Raw genomic sequence first — 22,580 nt, 5'->3', positions numbered from 1 at the left:
TTCTTATATATGTAGATGGTCCGATACAGAACATTTTTACATGACATTATCTTATTATTATTCTGAAGTTTGTACTTCTTGAACACGTTTGGTAAGAAATATGTTTAAATTGTCTGTTTGAATGTTCTTTTTGAGAGAAACTGGTGAAACTGCCAGTAAAATCTGAATTAATTTTTTTATGCTGTTTTATCATTTTCACATAATAAGGGAACGAGGCATTCCGTAAGCAGTATACTCTATATTTGATATCACTGTGTGTCATATTTTGAGTCATGGTTTATTGACCGTTTTCTGAAACAACCAACTACAAAAATTTAACTTAGATCTCAATAAACAACTTTCTTCAACATAGTAACTCTGTAATAGCCAAAATAGCAAAACAAATGGGGGTTTTATCTCAGTTTCTTCTCCATAATTACTAAACCGTTCAAAATTCAAGAAAACAAACATACGAACTGCCTATTAACGGTTCTTAAAGGTGAAAATAGCAAAAAACCTTTGAAAATATTCGATTTTTATACTTTTTTCTCAGATTCTACTCCACATATTCCGAACCGCCCAAAAATTAAGGATACAGTCAACTACAAAAATGTCTGAACACTCTAGGAACGGTTCTTTAAGCTCCAAATTCGATTATTTTAGATCACAAGTTCCTGTTCAGGTCCGTAAATAACAAACCTTTCAAATTTTCTGGAGTTTTGAAAAGTTTGTTATTTCCGGACCTGAGCAAGGGGAAACGTTAAAAATTACTTAACTGTTTGTGAATTTCAGCTTAAGTCATATCTATGCACTCCTTCAGGTTCAAAATTTAGTTTTAAATTTACATTCCCGTTTACTCCTCTTCTTCGTTTCCGCAACTGCGACAGTAGTCATAGTGTGGAATATGTAGGCGCTTTGCATGGTTACCAATATATAAATATATACCGTTATAAAGAGCCCAACAAAAACACGCACTTTGCCCAAATTAAAGAGTTCTATCTCAATTTTGTGGATGCTAGAGTGATTGCCACAGACAGAGGGACGGACTGACAGATTGACTCTGACTTTTACCCTGATCAAGAATATATATACTTAATAAGGTCGCAAATGATTAATTCACAAACGGATTATTACAAACAGAAAAATAAACTTTATACACCCTCCAAATTATGGTGGAGAGTATAAACATGTTTGAATTGTTTTTCCAATAAATAAAAAAAAAAAAAAACGGTGACCAACACCGAGTCACCGAGTCCAAAAACTCGTATAATTAAGAAATTATATCGCTTCTTCTGAAACATAATACCATAAGTATAGAATGCTGTCTGAACAAAAATAATGGAGTCTTTTTTAACATGTAATATTTTGTCACTACTTAGCAAAAAGTTTTTGAAAGTTAGTTTCTGACTTTATTTTGTGTGATATTTGTTCGACCATGTTTGGCAAAGGATCAAACAGTACTGCGAGTAGGATTCGGAATCTATGAACCATAGTCTGTATCTCCCGACTCCGTGTATAAACGCTTTACTATTTTCATAATGTAAAGTTCTGCATTTTTTAGGTGGCTTGCACGGACTTTATGAATTCTGTAGTGGGATTCTCTCACGCATTTTTTACTTACGGACAAAAATCGTTAAAATTAAAATAATTATAAATTCGGTAATTATCGAAATTTGTCGGTAAGTTAGCAACCGAAATAAAGTTGTTGCGAAGTATTACCAATAGCAACAGTGTTGTAAATTTTTATTTTCACTTTGTATTCATAATTTGGCCGATTTTTGTCGGTATCCCAAAAATGCGTTAGAGAATCCCACTACTGGTAAAATATCAACGTTTTGGTGATTCGACGACACAAAAGAGCACTATTTTATTTTATCGACACAATAGCTGGATTGGAAATATTCGACGTTTTAGAGGTATCTAATTCAAAGAAGTCGATTAGGTTGCACTCAGGAATTGACGAAAACCATTCAGATAAATATTATAAAAGTAGTTTATAGTTTATAAAATACTGAGTTAATAATATCACGACAAATTACTGTATACCAAATACTATTCAAATGGTTATAAGATGGTAATAAATCTTAAATATCAAAGATTTGTTCAATTACATTTTTTTTGAAATATGGGACTGAAGTTAGAGTGTGATAAATGGATGTGAACTTTTTTTCATAACCTCCACGACATTTAAAACCTGCGTAACTCTATTTGATATATCCGTGAATAGAATTATATTGGAATTGCATTGAGGTTCTGCAAACCGAAAGAAATGCCAAAATCCATATTATAACCGATGTTCTAAAAATAGGGTAAGATCTTCGAAATGCTCAAAATCTTGCAATAGGGAAAACGAAGAGAATTCACTGCAGAAAATAAAACATAAAATGTGTATTAAGAGCTAATGTTGTTTAAAATGTTTGGATATATGTACCAAAATGAGAACATATATGGTTAAAAATTACAAAACATCGAAAACCGGGTGGAACTTTTTGTATGTAGATTATACCGTGTCCGTTATGGTTCATTTGTATTTGGTGCTATGTACCACTTTTCAAAATTGTATATGAAATATTGTGATCTTTCTCTATTGCATTTATACACTTTGTGTCAATAATTAATATAAAATCAACTATCTATAACGAAGAGAATTCACTGCAGAAAATAAAACATAAAATGTGTATTAAGAGCTAATGTTGTTTAAAATGTTTGGATATATGTACCAAAATGAGAACATATATGGTTAAAAATTACAAAACATCGAAAACCGGGTGGAACTTTTTGTATGTAGATTATACCGTGTCCGTTATGGTTCATTTGTATTTGGTGCTATGTACCACTTTTCAAAATTGTATATGAAATATTGTGATCTTTCTCTATTGCATTTATACACTTTGTGTCAATAATTAATATAAAATCAACTATCTATACCTTAAAGTAGCGTTACGTTACATTACACAACATTTTAAAATTTCATGATTTTCATGGAATTTGGGCCCCCCCGAAATGAAATCCTGCGTACGTCCCTATATATATATATATATATATATATTTATATATATATATGTATACACTGCCCCCGGTTAACTACCTTTCATAAAATTCCACAAAATTGGGGTAGTTATGCGGGAAAGGCAGTTACGAAAATCTTGCATATCTACCTCATGTGGGTAGTTACAAAAATCTCATCTCAACCTTACAAAAAATGACAACAATTAGAAAACAATAAGTCAAAAAATAAAACCAAGTCTAAGAGTATAATGTAAGTTATATTATTTAATCAATAAGAAATTTATTCATCTGTGATCATAACACCATAACATAACACTGGACAATCTTCATCACAATTCACGTAGTCATCGAAATCGATTGAAATATACCATTGCGGGTAATAAACCGAGAAAAGTATTAATAAATGTTCTTTTTGGGAAAATATTTGACAGGTAAATATCCGAATTGGGTACTTATAGAAAAGTAATTAACCGGGACAGATTGAACTCATTTATTTGAAAAACTTTTGGGGATTTAGATTATGAGGCAATTAAACGGGAAAGGCAGTTAAGCAGAGAGGCAAATAACCGGGGTGAAGTGTATATATATATATATGTATATGTATATATATATATATAATGTTGTTGTTACGTTCTTAGCCCAAGGTGTCCCCTTTTATAAAAAAAGTAAAAGTTACGTTCACTTTATTATAAATATTTGTTTTTAGCAGCTTTAACCAAAAACTGCAAAAAAAGAGGCGAAATAAATAATAGCACCACTTACATTTTCTATATAAAACGTATAACTTTAGGGACATTTTCTAGCATTTAAATATTTGTTTGACTTTTTTAACATTAATTTTCAATTTTTTGGATATTCCAACTTTAAAAAGTAGAATGTTTTAAATTAAAGCAGGTCATGAAAGGGCATACAGTGCAGATAATCCCAAAATAATAAAGAACACCTATGTGGATGGCAACATTTTACAGATAAGTTGTCAGACTTGTTTGGAACTATAAGAAAATGATTCATCACGCAATTAACTGTAGAGAAAATACTTAAAATATTGGAATTGTATGACCCCTTAACAGTAATATTTCAAAGGATCTAGTAGACTATAAAATCATTATATTGTATCGGAAATATACCAAATGTCTCAGAGAACATGATTTAAAACCACTCAGTTCGGAGAAACGTCATAATTTTAACGGACTACGAGATGCGGAATCAAAAAAAGGTAACAAGGAATTCCTAAATTTGCTACACCAACTGTGGGTCCATATTTTATCTAGTTGTGGGTCAAAATATTTATGTTTGGAGATTAATATTTTAGGTTGTTTGTTAGATGTCCTCAAAAACTCGGAATAAAACCAAAAATATACAGCAAAACCCATTAATAGCTCATTGAGAGTAGCCATAAATCCTCGTCTGGATTTAATAAATCCTGTACAAATCTCATTGCATTTAGATATACATTTTGGAGGATTTAAATGGCAGTCAGCTGATTTTTGTTCATAGCACAATTACCATGGTAGATGCATCAGCCCATCTGATCGAATTTGAAACGCCAAAAGAATTTTTTGTAAATTGAAATCGTCTCAAAAAACATACGTCAAATTAAAAATTTATTGTTTAATACTGAAAATGTTAGCACATTATGCTACTACTGCTAACTAAAGAGCAAATAAAGAATTATTTTATTACAGTTTGCCCATCTAAAATAAAGAAATAATAAATAAACGAATTATTTTATCGCTTAGACATCGTAAATATTAGTCTTGATTGATTAAAATCAACTTTGTACATCAAAACAATTTTAATTTTTCCGCCTTGTTTACAAATTTTTACATTTTAAATTATTTTTAGTGTAGCAATTCACCGATGCATCTACCTTGTTTCTTGTGCAAGCTTGCAACTTTTTGTATTTTCTAGCAACATTTTGCAAAAAACAGAGTTGTATACGAGGATTTATGCCAGATTTAAAACAAATCCACTCAATAGGAGGATTTATTTTTGTATGGGAAATCTGGTAGATTTTGGTTGGATTTAGCAAATAAAACCTGATAATGTGCTAAATCCGGCTAATGAAGTCATATCTAAATGGGCTATAACAGAGGATTTTTTACCGTAACAGTATGAGGTTGACTTTGTCGTTAGAGACTAAGCCCTATACACGGCATCAAAACTGTAAAGAATTAACTTGTTTTCGAATTCAACTGAACAATAAATTAGTAAGCGCTTATTTTTCTTGATTTACTAATATTCTTGAGTGATAAAGTGTAGACATTTGTCCAATTTCTATCATTATAAAAGAGCAAATAAAGAATTATTTTATTACAGTTTGCCCATCCAAAATAAAATAATAATAAATAAACGAATTATTTTATCGCTTAGACATCGTAAATATTAGTCTTGGTTGATTAAAATCAACTTTGTACATCAAAACAATTTTAATTTTTCCGCCTTGTTTACAAATTTTTACATTTTAAATTATTTTTAGTGTAGCAATTCACCGATGCATCCACCTTGTTTCTTGTGCCAGCTTGCAACTTTTTGTATTTTCTAGCAACATGTTGCAAAAAACAGAGTTGTATACGAGGATTTATGCCAGATTTAAAACAAATCCACTCAATAGGAGGATTTATTTTTGTATGGGAAATCTGGTAGATTTTGGCTGGATTTAGCAAATAAAACCTGATAACGTGCTAAATCCGGCTAATGAAGTCATATCTAAATGTGAGGTTGACTTTGTCGTTAGAGACTAAGCCCTATACACGGCATCAAAACTGTTAAGAATTAACTTGTTTTCGAATTCAACTGAACAATAAATTAGTAGGCGCTTATTTTTCTTGATTTACTAATAGACATTTGTCTAATTTCTATCATTATAAAAGAATTTTTAATGGTGGTAATATTTATTTTCTTCCACTTTTGGAGTTTTTGTAGAAACTGTTTTATTTGTTTAATAAAGTGTCGAAAATAATTATGATTTTTGTTAGTTTTAAATTCATTAGAGTCGATTAGTTCTAAAAACCCATGAAACGGTCAGCAAAATTTGCACATGTAAATAAGAATGTCACCAAACAATTTTTGTATATATATATATACACTCCGTTTCATCTGAATAGAACCAACCAACATTTGCCTACAAATACGGTTATATCCAACGATATGAGAGGAATTGAAAATTATATTTGTGTGGACATGTCGAGCATATAATAGCCGATATTTTCAATACTTAACATGTTTCACTTATGCGTTATAACGGTACTTTTTACTCGCTTTATGAAAAAATGTCAAAATATTGGCATGTTTTAATGGTTCACCAGGATAGAACCACCACAAGAATTTGCACAAAACCTTTGTCAGATGTGGAAAACTTTTACAAAAAACTACTTATAATTAAAAATAAAGACCGTGTGTGTCCATTGCCAACAAATATTTGACAAAAAAATTGTATTAGATTCTTGGAATATGATGAAAATCGATGCTTAGAACTCAAAAAAATATTCTTATGAAGAAATCGATAGAAACAATTTACAAAGTCAAAATTGTATACTGAATTAGGTACAATATTCTCAAGACTACAACAAAAGTACAAAAAAGTCACATTTGATAGTTTTATAAGCCCATAACAGAAGAAATGTGGCAATGATAACTCAAATTTCTGCCTTCCCAATTCAATGATTGATATTTTGTCTGAGGAAAATTAATGGAAATCGAGGGGTTCCACTCAGTTTCGTTGGCTGTGGACATCTACACCTTCAAAAAATAAAGAAAATCTAATCGCCGAACGCTTCACGTCACCATCAAGGCCTTGAAATTTCAAACGATCCCAAGATGTTTGATGTGCACAAAAGACTTAGTAATATGGTCATTCAGAGGTTAATTTTATCGTAAGAAAATTGTTTAATTTTGACGATTTAAATGTTTACACCTCTTTTACTCATGGTTTATGTACCGAAAAAAATATTTCTGATCCATCATTATACAGGAAAGAGCACCTTTGTTTCTGTGCCTTTCACGTTAAGCAATATCTTCTAAATCAAAGCCCTTGATGTTGACATAAAGGGTTCAGCGGTGAGAGTTTTGAAATTTTTCGGTGATGTAGATGTCCACAGCCAACGAAACTGCGTGGAACCCATCGATTTCCATTAATTTTCCTCAGACAAAATATCAAATACCAATCATTGAATTGGAAAGGCAGAAAATTGAATTATCTTTACCATATTTCTTCTGTTTCGGGCTTATAAAGCTATCAAATGTGATTTACTTTTGTTGTAGTCTTGAAAATATTGAACCCAATTCAGTATACAATTTTGACTCTGTAAATTGTTTCCACCGATTTCTTCATTAGAATATTTTTTGGAGCTCTAAGCATCGATTTTCACCATATTCCAAGACCCTAATACAATTTTTTGCCCAACTTTTGATGGCAATGAAGATTCACGGCTTTTATTTTAAATTACAAGTAGTTTTTTGTAAAAGTTTTTCACATCTGACAAAGGATTTGTGCAAATTTTTATGGTGGATCTATCCTGGTGAACCATTAAAACATGCCAATATTTTGACATTTTTCATAAAGCGAGTTAAAAGTACCGTTATAAAGCATATGTGAAACATGTTAGGTATTGAAAATATCGGCTACTATATACTCGACATGTCCACAAAAATATAATTTTCAATTCCTCTCCTATCGTTGGATATAACGGTGTTTGTAGGCAAAATTGGTTGGTTTTATTCAGATGAACCAGAGTGTATATATACATATATGGCAAAAACCAAAAATCCTTTGCAATTTCATTTGAAAAAAATTAAAAAAAAAAATTTTGCGAGCACATCTACAATTTTTGGCATAGAGGTTAAGAAAAAAATTCTGGTTTAAAATCTGTTCGCGTTCACAAAATTGGACGATGCGCGCAAAAGTTATAGCGGTTTTTATTCTCATAAAAAGAAAAAATATTTAAAAATATCTTATTTGTTGTTATCAGAAAGTGTATGCATAAATCGTTAACAGCATTCCATATCTATTCGTAGATGTTTAAATAGTTATTAAATTTATTATTATTTTCGCGGAAAATCAACAAATAATACAAAAATTTTGAAGTAAATCCAAATTATCCTGTCCCAGGGTCCTTACAATCCCTCAAAAAATAAATTAAAAAATATATGCGGAATCTAGACAATGCGTAGAAAAATATGATACCAAATTTATGGAGGTTGGGTACATAAATTGCATATTATAGCAACAACAAAAGGGAAAAACTTATTGTTAGAAAATATTGTTGCAAATATATTTTATGGTTTGATTCGAAAAATTAGAAAAAATATTTGGGGTTCTCCAACTATTTCGCTAAAATCCCATACAATAATTAATGTGTACTGCTAAAACTTCATCAAGAAATATAGTTTACCATCGTTAAAGCTTATTTGCTTACTGTGATAACTTATAAGGATAGGACGGTTAAGAGTAATATTGAAATTACAATCATTCAAAAAATGTGGAAATTAAAAAGCCTATTATTTACGAATTAGTTAAAATCAGTTGATGCGCATCCGTTTTTGGATACAGCGAATCAATCTCTTTCAATATTTATGCATATTTCGATGTTTCACTCAGCTCACAATGCCAAAAACCTTAAAGTGGGCAAAAATCGCGCAATTTGCATACGATTTTGATGCGCATCCGGTTTCAGTAGCACCCATCAAAAATACGTCTATATACACATATTTCAAATAGATTCTTCAAGAACCGCGGATGTGCCTCCACATTCTATTTTTGGTAAAAAACCCATATTACTCGCGAATCTCTGTAATTTATGACACGCGTTTTCGCACATATTATAATCGCGTATAAAGGATTCCATTTACGTAAAAAAAAAGGAAAAGGGAACTGATGAAGTTGTTTGGTGACAACTGAAACTATAGTATTCCCGACCCTCCGCCCGCAACTAATCAATTTCATATCCACTGTAAAACATTTTGTTGTTATTCAAATACTTGAATACAACAAAATATGGACTAAAGCTGAAATAAACACAAAGATGTAAAAAATTTTAAAGAAAATCGCGGTTTAGTACGCGGATTAGTCAAAATAATTTTTTGCCATATAGTTCCTTTGGCACAACTCTATTAAATAAATTAACATTAACAGAAATATAGGCGTCTTATTTTACTGACGTGGAGTGTATTAAAACTACTTATTATTGTTCTTAAACTTACGGATATGTGGTTATTTTTAAAATCATAAACTGTCACTTATAAGACTTTAGTCTTTTTGTACAGAAGAAACATAAAATGATGATATAAAAAACCCAATGAGCCAAATGGTGGCAGTCTACATAAATTGATTCGGCAGTTAAATAGTTTTTACCCACCATTTGGGTAAATACTAGGATATTAACCCAAGTGTTACCGGTATTTACCAGCTAAATACCCGGTAAATACCATCTCTAAACATGTGGCTATACAACGTTCCGCTTTTCAAACTAAGCTAGTCAGCCTTCCATTGAAATTGTCTGTGAATTTCGGGAAAAAACAGCGAATGTATGTGTTATAAACTCTGTTGAGCATACAAAAAGAGAACCTTAGGTTTAACATCATGTGGTAAATATTTTTAAAATTTTCATAGAAATGGACTATTTGAGATTAATTTCTGATTTTTTTACAGGTTCAACCAAAATACCAGTTGGAGTAGAAATCACGATTGGATTAGTAATTTATTGATAAGTTTTCTTCCAGCCGTTCTTTATATTATAATTTTATTTTGGTAAAAAAAAATGTCAATCAAATATTGTACGTCTGCTCCACAAATGTCTGGGAATGCATTCGAAATTTCAAACATTTGAACATACACGAATATTCAGAACGATGATAATTGTCACGTTGAATGTAACTTGTATTGAACAGAAAATACCTCAGACGTCTGGACGCTTAAAGCCTTCTTGGATGCCACGCATAACAGTCATCAAAGTATTGCAGCTGCATGACGACGCGTTGTTGTCGTTGTTGGTGTTTCTTTTATTTCTTTCAAAACAGTCTTTTTTGGCATAAAGACCTTAAAAACAAACGAACACTGGTCACGAGAAAAGTTCACCGGTTAACGTACAACATCTTTATATACATACATATGTACATGCGTATGTGTGCAGTATTCTATCACAGAAGAGCAATTAGCTGGAGCAGCACAGACAACAAACATACATTTAATCAAAGCCGGACATTCGGGGGCCTTTTAAATTATGATTCAGTTGAAAGTTTGACTAATGGCGGTTAGACGAAAATATTGTCCAATTTACAGGATATTCGGAAGGAAAATGTTTCGAAACAAGTCAAAATACATGAATTCGGTAGATATCGTTATAGGTGGGTGCTAAACCAAAACGTGAAAATATTTCCAAAATTTGTAGTGGAGATGTTTTCTGACCACTTTTAACAATAACAGCCAAGTTACATTCAATTTGGGTTGAAAACATCGATAACAAGTGAGCAAAGACTATAGTCGGGACGGGACAGAATATATGTTACACTACACCACTACCACTGGGCATAAGCTTTTCACTGGTAAACATTTGTTTTAGGGAGATACTAAAGTTTTCAACCAGATGACTTAAGGCGAATTTAACTACTGTCAATAATCTACTTGGTACTGAAGGCTTTGTTGGTCTTCTTGATTAGCATTTTACATGTTTTTAATACCCCAATAGAAAATCGAGTCTTCGATGACATTTTCGTCGACGATTCGTTGACGAATATTCCGAAATTGTCATGTACGACAACTTGCATGACCATGTCTTGCATTGTGTCTTGGCAACAAACCGAAAAATGCTCAAAAGTGTGCTTTGAAACAATTGTACACATATTTATCCAAATATAAAATTTTTGATTTGTAATAAATGAAAAATTATAATGTCATAAAATTCGGAAACCGCGTTACTGATTGAACAATTTTTATTTATACAAACGGCATTATGTAAAAAACGGTAAGCTAGAATAAATAGATTAAAATGCTTCAAAATTAATTGTAGTTATTCTTTGAATAGGTGCATGTACGTTCCAGTCATGGAGAACATTGAAAATTCCAGCGACTGTAAAATACAACGTCTGTGGTATATGGTAAGATTATAGAACATTTAGTGGATATTCACAGCATTCATTTAAAACCGTTTCATTTTCCAGAATCCAAAAATAAAGAGAGGTCGCCTTATGGTCAGGTGGGGTAAGACGTGTATGGCGTGGTAAAGCTGGAAGAAAATGTTGGATTGCGGAACATACGGGAGCTAAGTATTATTAATTAATAAACTAATTTATTTTGTAAAAATAATATATTTTATAATTAAATAAAAATTTGACACCCGACAACATAAACGAAAATGTCTTTAGTTGGGTCATCGATGACTAGTAGCAAGACAGGGTCGGTGAAGCAGTCGTCGACGAAATACGGGGATTTTAGTCATCTAGATCGTCGTCGACGACAACTTCGCTTACCCTGTCGCCCAAGTTGTCGTGCATGAATACTGGGACACTTGTGTGAAAATGTCGTCAACGATCCCAAAGGGCTGTCTGCAAAGAGTCCTCAACGAATTGAAAGTGTCGTGCACGAGTCATCAATGTTGTCTTGAAGACACTTTCTACTGGGACACCAAATGGAAGCGGAGGTATGTATGTATTTGTCATTAAAATAAAAACGTCAAAATATCAAAATTAAGATAGATTAGCGCCTTTTGCAATTAGTCTGATATTTTTTTATCAATGCCACATTTTGAATTAATTTAAAGCTCACATGGTCTGGTTTCATTATCAAACTTTCCCCTTGGAGAATAAGCTCTCCGCCATGGAAACAAAACTCCACAAATTGGAAATTGGGATCAATTGGGTATTTGATAAATTTTGGTAACACAATCGGGACCAATTTAAAGCTCAGAAGGTCTTCATTAATATAGGTCACTTTTGTTGAAAGGCTGTGATATTCGTCAATTTATTTTGCATTATTAAACAGGCGATCTTTTCCACCACCTACGCCAACCTACATTGCATCAATGTAAAGGAAATCTTTTTTCTTCCTTTTGGAATACTCCTACTAGAAGCGGAGATATTTGCATACGAATGAAACGTTGATTTTCCAACACATAAATGTTTTGCCCATTCCAACCTATGGGCATTATTCGACCATCACCAAAGTCAGCTTCTTCCTCTATTGGACCCCCATTAACTCCCACAATTTCGTGATGATCCGATAAAAATTGCAACCTGTAGCGAGATTAAAAAAATAGAAAATGGGATGTATTACCGACTATTGTGATATCTCCGTTGTTTGACCGATTATTGTGATATCTCCTACTTTGCATCATTGTAAAGGTGGGATTTTCTACTTTCATTGCCAGTTTGGTATAGTCTTTATAGAAGCGGAGAAATTCGCTTTGAAATAAAACGTTGACTTTTTCCCAAATAAGTTTTTTGCCCGTTCCGACCCCTGATAATTATCCGACCATCCCCAAAATCAATAGGCTTCTTTCCCTCCGGGGAACATCAACACCCAAAATTTGGTGACGATCCTATCAAAATTGCGACCTATAGCGTGATTACAAGGTTTAGATGGATGGACGGACGGACACACATAGCCTGATCGACTCTGCTCGTCGAGACATTCATTTTGATTTATATAAGTATAGGTCGACGACCATTATTTCGATGTGTTATAAACCTTTGGTCCAAAACCAACTTAGGGTATAAAAACTTCAAAAACCTAAAATCGTGCGATGCCTTTATATGGGGGCTATTCCAAAACGTGGAGCTATTCCCACAATTTTTTGGTGGAAAAAACCACTTTAAAACGAGCTGCTCCGTTATGTGGGGCTAAAATGTGGACCCTTGTTTTTAGCGGAGTAGCTTTTTGACTACTTTGAATCATAAATGCCAAATGTCATCCAATTTGGGCAGAATATGACGATACAACTTCAAAATAACTTAAATCGGGCGGTACCATTATATATTGGGTATTCCAAAACGTGGACCTATGGCCACAATTTTTGATGGATAAGTTGGCCAATTGAAACCCTAAATTCCAACTTGTAGCTAATTCTGTCAAAAGATGTATCAAAAAACCTGAAATCGGGTACCCCCGATGGGAGCAATTTAAAAACGTAGATCGATATCGTACAGGATTCCTACATCACGCAGCTTTAATGAAGCTTCGGGGGTGGGGAGTTTCTTATTGTACTCCAAAATTTTTTCCATCATCCTGTTATCCACATCTTGGTTCCTCTCAAAGAAGTTGAGCGTGTTTCTCATCATCAGGGTACGTAAAAATACTTTAAATAACATTTCCAATCGTTTTGTTTCGTATTTTCCATGGGAAAAATACAAAACGAAACATAACCCACGTTGGCCGAGCTCGCTGTTTAGTTTTGTTTTGTTTACATTCGTGAGAGCGAACAAAACGAAAAGCAAAAAGTACTAAACTCCACAAGAACAGATAGAAAACGGAATAGTACTAAACACATGTGAATAAATCGAAAACGTTTGGTGGTTGATAAAATTCACTGTGGTATGCTGATGCCAACTTATAGGGTTGTTAAGCAATCACATGTGTGTGTGTCTGAGTGTGTCATTGACAATACGCACGGCAAACGTTTCCCAAAAATACTTCTTGTTTCGGTGATGAATGAAACAACTCGGCAAATCATAGCCGAAGTTACATTTCATTAATCGTACTGTTTCCATCTTTTTACATTTAAAAGTTTGTGTTTTTGTTTTGGTTGTGAGAATGAAACGATTCAGAGAAGCTGAAAAGTTTGTGGCTTTGTGTGATTGGTACGGGAATCGTTTTGTTTGTTTCCGTTCATTGCTCATCATGGAGTCAACGATCCGACTGTTTATTCTATTGTTGTCTATTGTTCGCCCCATTCCCAGGCATGCTGCTAATATTCTTCTTTACCAGACTCTGATCCACGCCATTTGTACAGGCGAGATGTCTGCCCAGGCAACAAAAGAGTAGGTGATGATAGACCGGATTTCTTGCTCGTAGATCAGCAGTTTCACATCCGGCGATAATCCTCCTCGCATGCCGAAAAACCTTTGGTAAGAAAAATTCATCTTTTGACTTTCTCCAGCACATAATCCACGTGACGGTAGAAGTCAAATTTGTCGTGCAGAATGATTCTAAGGTACTTCATCCTGTCGGATAATCCAATTATCTCATCTCCAGCTTTGATGGTGCGGAAGTATCTTCCGAAGCTCTTTGCTGTGGATTTGGGTTTGTCCTTGAAAACCACAGTTACACACTTTCAAACATTGAGGTTGAGTCTGCATTTGTTGACATAATTGTAAAGTGTATTCGTGTATTCACGGTCTTCCAAAGCGACATTTTAGCGCAAGCAGTTCATCATCGCTAAATGTTAGAAGCAGTCATCCTTCAGGTGGTTTTGATATATCGCTTGTAAAAATGTTATACAGAACTGGTCTCAGAAGAAATTCTTGGAGCACTTCTGCGAGTAGACCGATGGACTATTCGAACCTTATTTATGTCTGCCAACATTTATGAGGAATTTATATTAATTTTACTACGGCAAAAAATGTAACTTTACTCTTGTAAATGCGTCCCTGGACTCCAATAATATTTGTTTTGAAATGTCTGTCCGACAAACGTCTGTGTCTTGGGCAAGTGTCTGCAACATATTTGTGTCTGTAATGAATACACATGTTTTAAATGCGTGTGTTGTTTGTTTTGTTTGCGGAATGGTTGTTCGGATGACTGGCTGTTTGGTTGGTTGGTTACTGTCCGGGTTGACCGGCTGGTTGCATTCGGTGCTGGCCATCACATAAAAAATTACCTGTCGAGCTTAGTGGTGTGCAGTCTTAAATATTTCTGTTTTTTCGTCTGGCTTGACTTGGTGGCTTGGTCGAGGAGTCTGTTGTCTGCTGGTCTGGGCATAAGTGCATTGTTATCAGCGTGGTTCAAGCGTTTTTTTTTTTTCATGTTGTTTATGGTGGCTGCTGTTATTATTGTTCGCTGTACGCTGTCGTCTGGGGCTGCTCTGACTGCCGGTTGGTACGTTCGATTTTTGTCAGTCAATTGCCAAAGTTTTAAGCGCTGCGTGTCTGGCCACAATGTGCGGATTGTGTGGATTGGATAATGCCACGAGTGAACATACGCATGCGCAACACGGTAGCCATAAAGAATTGATGTTGCAGACAGCAACGACAACAACAAATGAATGTGTCTACAATTTCGTTTGTTGTTAATCCATATAATGTGTGGAAGATTTTTGCCCGTCGTTTTAGCTTACGATAAGGCTGGCCGGGCTGTTTTTGTGGTTCTGATGTCGTGATAGTTGTTGTTGCTTTTTCGATTTTTTTCTGCTGCTGCTGCCGCTGGTGTGTTGTTTATGTGCTTCAATTTTCTTTTCATTGAGATACGTTTTGCTTTTGGGGCTTGGCACGGTGCATAACATTATTCGAGATGTTTATGCTGAAACATTGTTGCAAATACAATCACCTTTAACCGAGACATTATTTTGACGCAAAATTATACGTGTTGCAGATGTACAATGGACATGAACGTGGCTAGGACGGACACATGTTCACACACATACCCAGACGGAAGTCAACAATGGGTGTTAGTTTCGCAGACAGTTTGTAACATTTACCCGAGGACGTTTCTGATGCGATCATATAAATTGCAATTTATTCCAAATGTCCAGTATGCTAATTAATTACACCTTGCTGCGAGGAAAAGCTGGACGAAACACAAATTTTTACATACAAAAGAAAAACGAGTGTCTTTTTGTAACAGAAATGCCCTTGTTCTTCAGGAGAATTTTTTATAGATTCGAATCGGGTGATTGTGGAGAATATTACATAAATATTGGTTGCAATAATAATGCATTTGTCTGTGTCAGATAGTAATATGTGATAGGTGTTAGTGAATAACATTGGCGTACATACATAGATACGTACATTCATTCATACAGTCAGTCACACATATTACGTAAATAAATATATAGGAAACGAATCTATCTGAATCTAGTGTAAGAATTGTTTAAAAACAATACAATTGAATAATTTAATATTCAAAAGTTGATTTAATGACTTATTTAATTCGCTAAAAAAATATCATCATTTAAAAATGGGCCTCATTAAAATACTGTTTTTAGACCTTAACAAAAGAGGTAAGACCAAATCCGTTTTAGACAATTCACCAGTCCGTATTTCCGTCTGTTTGGATAGTGCTATTGATAATTTTGGAAAAGAGTAACGGATCTGCTTCGAGTCCTTCACATCGTAATCTTTCTTCCCAACTTACATCAAAGATGGAATATATCGGTCTACTCCTTATGGAAATTACACCACAAAAGTTAAAAAATAACAACAACAAAAACATTGTTCCACAACATCCCATACGGGACAAGGGAGACTTCTCTCATATCAATGAGTGCACCCCGATTCATATTTAGCTCAATGATATGGGACCTACTGTTTATCGCCGTGTCCGAACGGCGTGTCCTAAGACACCACTTGTAGAGAAGTTTTTCAAGGCTGAAATACTCAGGAAATGTCGCCAACATTACTGAGGGGTATTTTGCCACCGTTGAAAAATGTTTGGTGTTGCCTGGCCGGGGAATCGAACCACCGACCTTCTGCGTGCAAGGCGGGCTTGCATACCATTGCACCACGGTGGTACCCAAAATAACCCATTTTAAAATTAATTTCTTCCTCAGATAACTAACTGCCTGAAAGCTCTTAAAACTCTACAATAATAATAACTCTCGAAAGGAGAAACCAGTATGATTGTAATATAACACTGTGCAACATTTTTAAGGTAATCTTGTGCAAACAATTTGAGCTTAGGATTTTTTGAAAGTACAGACCCAAACGACAAAAAAACATAGTTGGGTTTTGTTGTGTCAGATCCAGCTTGGATTTTATGGCCCCATCTAAACATGGTTAAATTTTGAGTTTTTAAAGAAAATCGGGGCTATATCTCTGAAACCAATGCGAATCTTCTTCTGAACTCTGAAGCAAATTTGTAGATAAGGGCAAGAATTAAATATTTGGGGAAATAATGAACTCGAAAAACTACATTTATTGCCTCAAATTTTATAAAATATTGAAAAATTCCATAATTTGTATATATTTCGCACCATATCTCCAAAACCATTCATTTTTTTTAATGTTTTCTTTTGGAAAAATATTCGCTGGAATGTAATGCACGACTTCAGAACATGCCATAGGTGTAAAATCTCCTCTATCACGTTGTTTTCAGTATATTTTTCAACGACGATTTAATAAATATGTCAATAATGTGGTGAAATCCGAAATGTGAGAATAAACTGTTGGTGTGAACTATGTTTGAAATACGTTTTGTAAAAGATATGATGCAAAATATCGATTTTGATGCCCTAGATGGAGTTTTTCTTATGTTGTCTGTTCAAAAGATAAATTCCACTAGTTTATGGCTACAATATTGCCAAAGACAGCAAGGCCAAATTTCTAATCATTTCTGAGATAAAGGCCCGATAAATGCAAAAAACTGTAGTTTTAGTCCGGTTTAGATGAGGCTATAAAATCCGAACTGGATCTGACAGGACAAAACCCTACTAGGGTTTTTGTAGTCTCAATATGTACTTTCAAAAAATGCATACTAGAAGTTGTTTGCATTTTCAGTGTTGCATAGTGTAAGAAAGAATAGCTTTGCTCCTTTACTTTTTATACCCTACTCCACAATGTGGGAAGGGTATTATAAGTTTGTTTTGGTAAAAATTCATGTAACACCGCGAAATATTCGTCGTAGACCCCCAATGTTATATACCATTTTTCATATCTCGACGGAATAAAGCGATATAGCGATGTGTGTCCCTCCGTCCGTCCGTGTGTCCGTCTGTCCATTATAAATTGTAATCAAACACAGGCCGCAATTATGGACCGATCGTCACGAAATTTGGTTTCACTTCGGAATAGATCGCTGTTGTTATTTGTGATGATCGGGAAATACTTAGGGGGTGAAATGGAACAAAAGAACAGAACAAAAAAAGAACAAAAGTTTTATCTGAATTTGTATCTGCTCTGTAGGTCGCAATCATAGTCCGATCAGCGCGAAATTTTAAATAAGGTGTGAGCTTATGACAGAAATGAAGCTTGCAATTTTACAGGATGATCAGATAGTATTTAGCGGGTGAAATAGACCGAAAGTTTTGTGTGAAAATTGGAAAAAAATTAATATATATCTTATATCTTTATTCCTGGTAGACACATTCAGCCCACGGCCCTGGTAGACACATTCAGCCCATAGATGCCAATTATGTTGATGTACGTGCTCAGATAACAGCCTGGTATATACAGAAATTCCATAGTTTTAATTGTATGTATAGTAACCATAACCGCTAGAGTTCGCAGTTATAGTTTAATACTGACAATTTTTTACACGAGCTAAGAATTTTGGTCAAGAAATATGCCAACAATTTTGGATAATGAGCGGATAGTTCTTAGCGGGTGAACTTTTGTGGGAAAAAGTTCCAAATTCAATTTTTGGTCTATATTTTATTTCTAGGAGACATATTTCGCTAATCTACGAAAACTAACTTGAAAACCAACATGAATACAGCGGTTAGATAACTGAACTACTGCCTAACATATAAGTGGTTTTTTGTTGTTGTGATTTTCTTTGATAGAAACTACATTTACATTCCTTATTACAAAATGTCACAATCATGATAGAAAAGTTTTCAAATCATGAAAGAAGGATTCCCAAGTTTTTAAATTGTTACATATTAAAATGCTGTACGGGGTCTTGAAGTTTTTGTGATACCTTTGGTAAAAAGTAATGTAATATTACCTCGAAATATTGGTATATTTTCATTGATCGATTCGATAAAAATCACTGAAAACCATTTCTAAAATTCTTTAAACATTTGTTTATGCCCTCAACATTTAGGCCAACGGGATTATCGAAATACTGATTTTAGACCCCAAGTACCAAGACATTCATTTCAGACAATTTGGAGTCGATTTACTGATGTCCGTCCGTCTGACTGGCTGGCGGATGCGCACGATAACTCTCGAAGAATCAACCTATTTGGTTCAAATTTTAGGTCTCGTAAAGTTTGTCCAAACTTTGTTTAAGTTCGAAGATCTACCATATCAGTCTACCTCTTTTTCGCTAAGATTATTCGCACGATAGTTCCAGGAGGGACTAACCGAATTGTTCCAACCTAGGGATGTGGAAATATTACTTCCATGCATATATCAGTCACTTCTTTGGGAAAAATATAGTTTAACAGCTCCTCTCGAAACATGTTCGCCTTGCGGTCCCTTTTACGACGGTGCAATATTTTTGGGGCAAGTCCATACTTCCTGAGACGACGCCAACTAAACTTACTAGTGCCTAAGATAACCCTCGAAGGGAGAAACCGGTTTGGTCTTAATTTTGTAAATATCATTATTTCTTAGAGACTTGGATTACCTCCGAATATGGACTACACCAGAACACTCCTTCGGGGGCTTCCCACACAAATTTAGGAAAGAGTGCCGTTTAAGGACTCGTCTCGAATTTTTTCATTATTTTTTGCATTTTTTGTGTCTGTGTGGGCCTTGTTAAGACGGTACAAATTTTGTTGGGGGTCTTGAGACGTTATAAGTATTGAGTTTACTTATTTTCTTTGTGTCCGAGGCTGAGGTTATATCTCCGTCGGCACAGCTGACTGCTACTTTCTAACTTGTTTTAATAATATGTAGCGAAAAAGTCCCGATTGGTTATTATAAAATACGGAAATTAATACCTCACGTTTCCAGTAATGACGGCGTATATGTATATGTACCATGTATCATGTATGTATGACCGGACAGCTAAAATATGTCGCAATCATATAAAAGAAATTCCTTGGAAATAGTGCCCATGTGTAGTGGAATAGGGTATCACATGGTCACCTTCTCTTAATTGTTTAATGGTAAAAGTGGCAAAAGAGGAAACTGTCAAACTTGCTTTCTCATAACAAATTTTACAGAAAAGTAAAGGAACAATAAGGTAGATCTGGTAACAATGTCAAAAACAAACATACAAATTAAATTTTCTTTTTTTTTGTTTCACTGTTTTTTATTTTATTTTACTAGCACGCGTTTATTTCTTTTGTGTTTGTATTTTCTTTGCGTCATTGTAGAAGGGGCGCGTGTCGTGCCGTTAGTGGGCGTGTTCTTACCTTCTCGAAAAACGCCACGTTTTGGCAATACACGTCAGTGAGAGACTTTTTTTTCCACATCTGGAAATATACTCACCAAACGACGTAGAAGACTTTTGAGTTCTAATTTGGACAAAATAGTGTTTTTAATAAGCATTTTTTGCTATATTTATATTTTAGAAGTGAATTCTACTACATATTCTCAACCTCGTATCTTTAGAAAATAAAATTTTTCAGGAGGGATAAAAAACGATATTTTTGATACATCGGGTAGTGGGTAAAAGTCTAAATTCAATTACATATTAGGGAATTTTCTTACATCATATTGTATTTTTGTTGTTAATTGAAAAACCTGGCAACTCTCAGGCATACATATCGACAAGGTGGGTAACCGCATGGCTCCATGTTATTGTTTTTATGGTATGAGACTAGGTGGGTTTCTGGTCAATGAAAAGTCATCAGATAGATAGAGAGTCTGGATAGAAGCATAAAGACTGATTATTTAATCTGTACGATTAAGTTTTGGCTTTGTGTGTTCTGTGCGTGTGTCCTTCTGACCTCCATGCATTTAGATTCAATTATTCCTGATTGTGGTTCTTTACTGCCGACTGGCAACCGACACCAGGCTGGCTGCTGCAACTGTTGCTAATATCCCACCGCATTGAGGCCACTCAGGCATACACACAACGAGTCGTTCTTTCGTAGTCGACAGACAGGTTGCATGTCTGAATTTTGCACTCTGGCCATTGTGAGTTGCGAGTAACACTGACATATTGCGTGTACTCGTGTTGCAATTATTTTATTGCATCTGGGCCACAATCAACACTTTGTCTCCCTTTGGCGAATGGCTTAGGTTTCGGTGGTGATGGTGACTCTTCGAAAACGCATAATCAAAGAGAAATACAAAGTCACACTCATCCCCAAGTATCCATATGAAACGTGGTGGAGTTGCACTTGTTGATTTTGATGGATTACTGAGGATTGTGAGTTTGTAAGTAGGTATAGTGGCGGGGTGATGGGAATTGAATATCGGGTTAGCTCACTGAACATCACAGAGGGTAATTTGTTGTACTGTCGATGTACGATTGCTGCAGACGTGTTGCACTCGCGGGTATACTATACCTCAGTCAATGCACCCCTACCTCACAGTCACCGACGGCTCTTCCCCACACGCCCTTGCGGCATTATTTGTGTTTTTGCACTCGAAACAGACGCACGCACACATCTGATTATATCGAAGTCTATTTCGTTTCCATATGAAGGGATTTAAAATATCATTCACAAGAAGAATGGGAAAATTGAAAGTGGACAAAAGGAAAGAGAGACGATGAGGGGAGAGGTGTAGAGAAATAATATGCTATGGATAGATGTAATTTACGGTGATTACATTGGTTCTGTGGTTTTATTGGCCATTTTGGTTTTTATAATGTCCGCACACTGTCTTACAATCTTATACAAATAGTATCGTAAACGTTGTCATAATAAGCATTGAATATGGCAGGAACTGGCGATGCAACATTGTTTAAGACTGTAAATGGCATTGTTAATGGCCCTGGTGGTTATCAGACAGACAGCGAATAGGGACACAATGTATGCAAATTGGTGATCGGCAGTAACCATTAGCGGCTTGGAAAGTCTTAGTCGGTTAATTGGTTTAACTTACTGGGTCGAATTGTTCATGCAACGGAAAAAAATCAATCAAAGTGAATTACATTTATATTGTTGCTCTTATTGTATTTCTGTGATTTTTTATTGCTTGTCTTAGATATTCTTGTGCGAATGTGTATAGAAATTTTCAAGAGAAGAGTCACAGTTTTCGTTTGGCGGATACACTTAAACAGTACAAGTCGTATAATATTTCCTTACATGAAAAGGGTTTGTAAGATATCCGAATCAAGAACACATGTGTTTACGACCTTTATTATTGCTGATATATAACGAAGCAGAATAAGCCATAGACTAATATACTCGTATGTACATAGTCGGCAGATTTACTGCGGTTGATGAAATATACATACAACTAAATTATTTTACATCAGTCTGATGCTTTCACCGAAGAAAAAAAAACAAAGATCCTATGCGCACTTAAAATTGTGGCTTAAAGTGTAAGGGTAAATATATTGGGTCCCGCGGTTGGATGGTCCAGTCTTCATGAGAAAACCAATGATATTGGTATGAGACTGACAAACTGCGCGAGTACAGACGACGTCTTGCGCGGTGATACCATCACTTCGACCGATTACTGATCGAATTGGATCTCTTTCTAAGCTGCAGTTACTGCTCGAAATTTTATCTCAAACATCGTTTGTCACAGAAAGGCTGGAAGAGGATCTCTCCTAATTAAACTTCTGGTTTTGTATCACTGCAGGTAATTTGAATATGATTTGAAATAGATCTGATCCTTATGCTCTACTTACAGTGAGTGGATTCTATTCTAGGACC

The 22,580-nt window shown here is 34.6% G+C and overlaps 1 protein-coding gene and 1 long non-coding RNA gene across 7 annotated transcripts in view; one reads left to right on the top strand and one right to left on the bottom strand.

Moving 5' to 3' along the window:
• The window catches only part of Fs (Follistatin), a 178,480-nt gene that overhangs the window by 6,223 nt on the left and 149,677 nt on the right, over positions 1–22,580 (bottom strand). The window lies entirely within an intron of this gene.
• Positions 10,672–11,595, top strand: LOC141406849 (uncharacterized). Its single transcript, XR_012413524.1, has 3 exons — positions 10,672–10,949; positions 11,010–11,082; positions 11,146–11,595. It is a non-coding gene; the product is annotated as an uncharacterized lncRNA (long non-coding RNA).

This window comes from Musca autumnalis, unplaced genomic scaffold (assembly GCF_047663935.1).
Source record: "Musca autumnalis isolate F117 unplaced genomic scaffold, ASM4766393v1 scaffold_5, whole genome shotgun sequence".
NCBI classification, from domain to species: Eukaryota; Metazoa; Arthropoda; class Insecta; order Diptera; family Muscidae; genus Musca; species Musca autumnalis.
The sequence above is the reverse complement of the archived record's forward strand: the minus strand, read 5'-3'. Positions and strand labels throughout refer to the sequence as shown.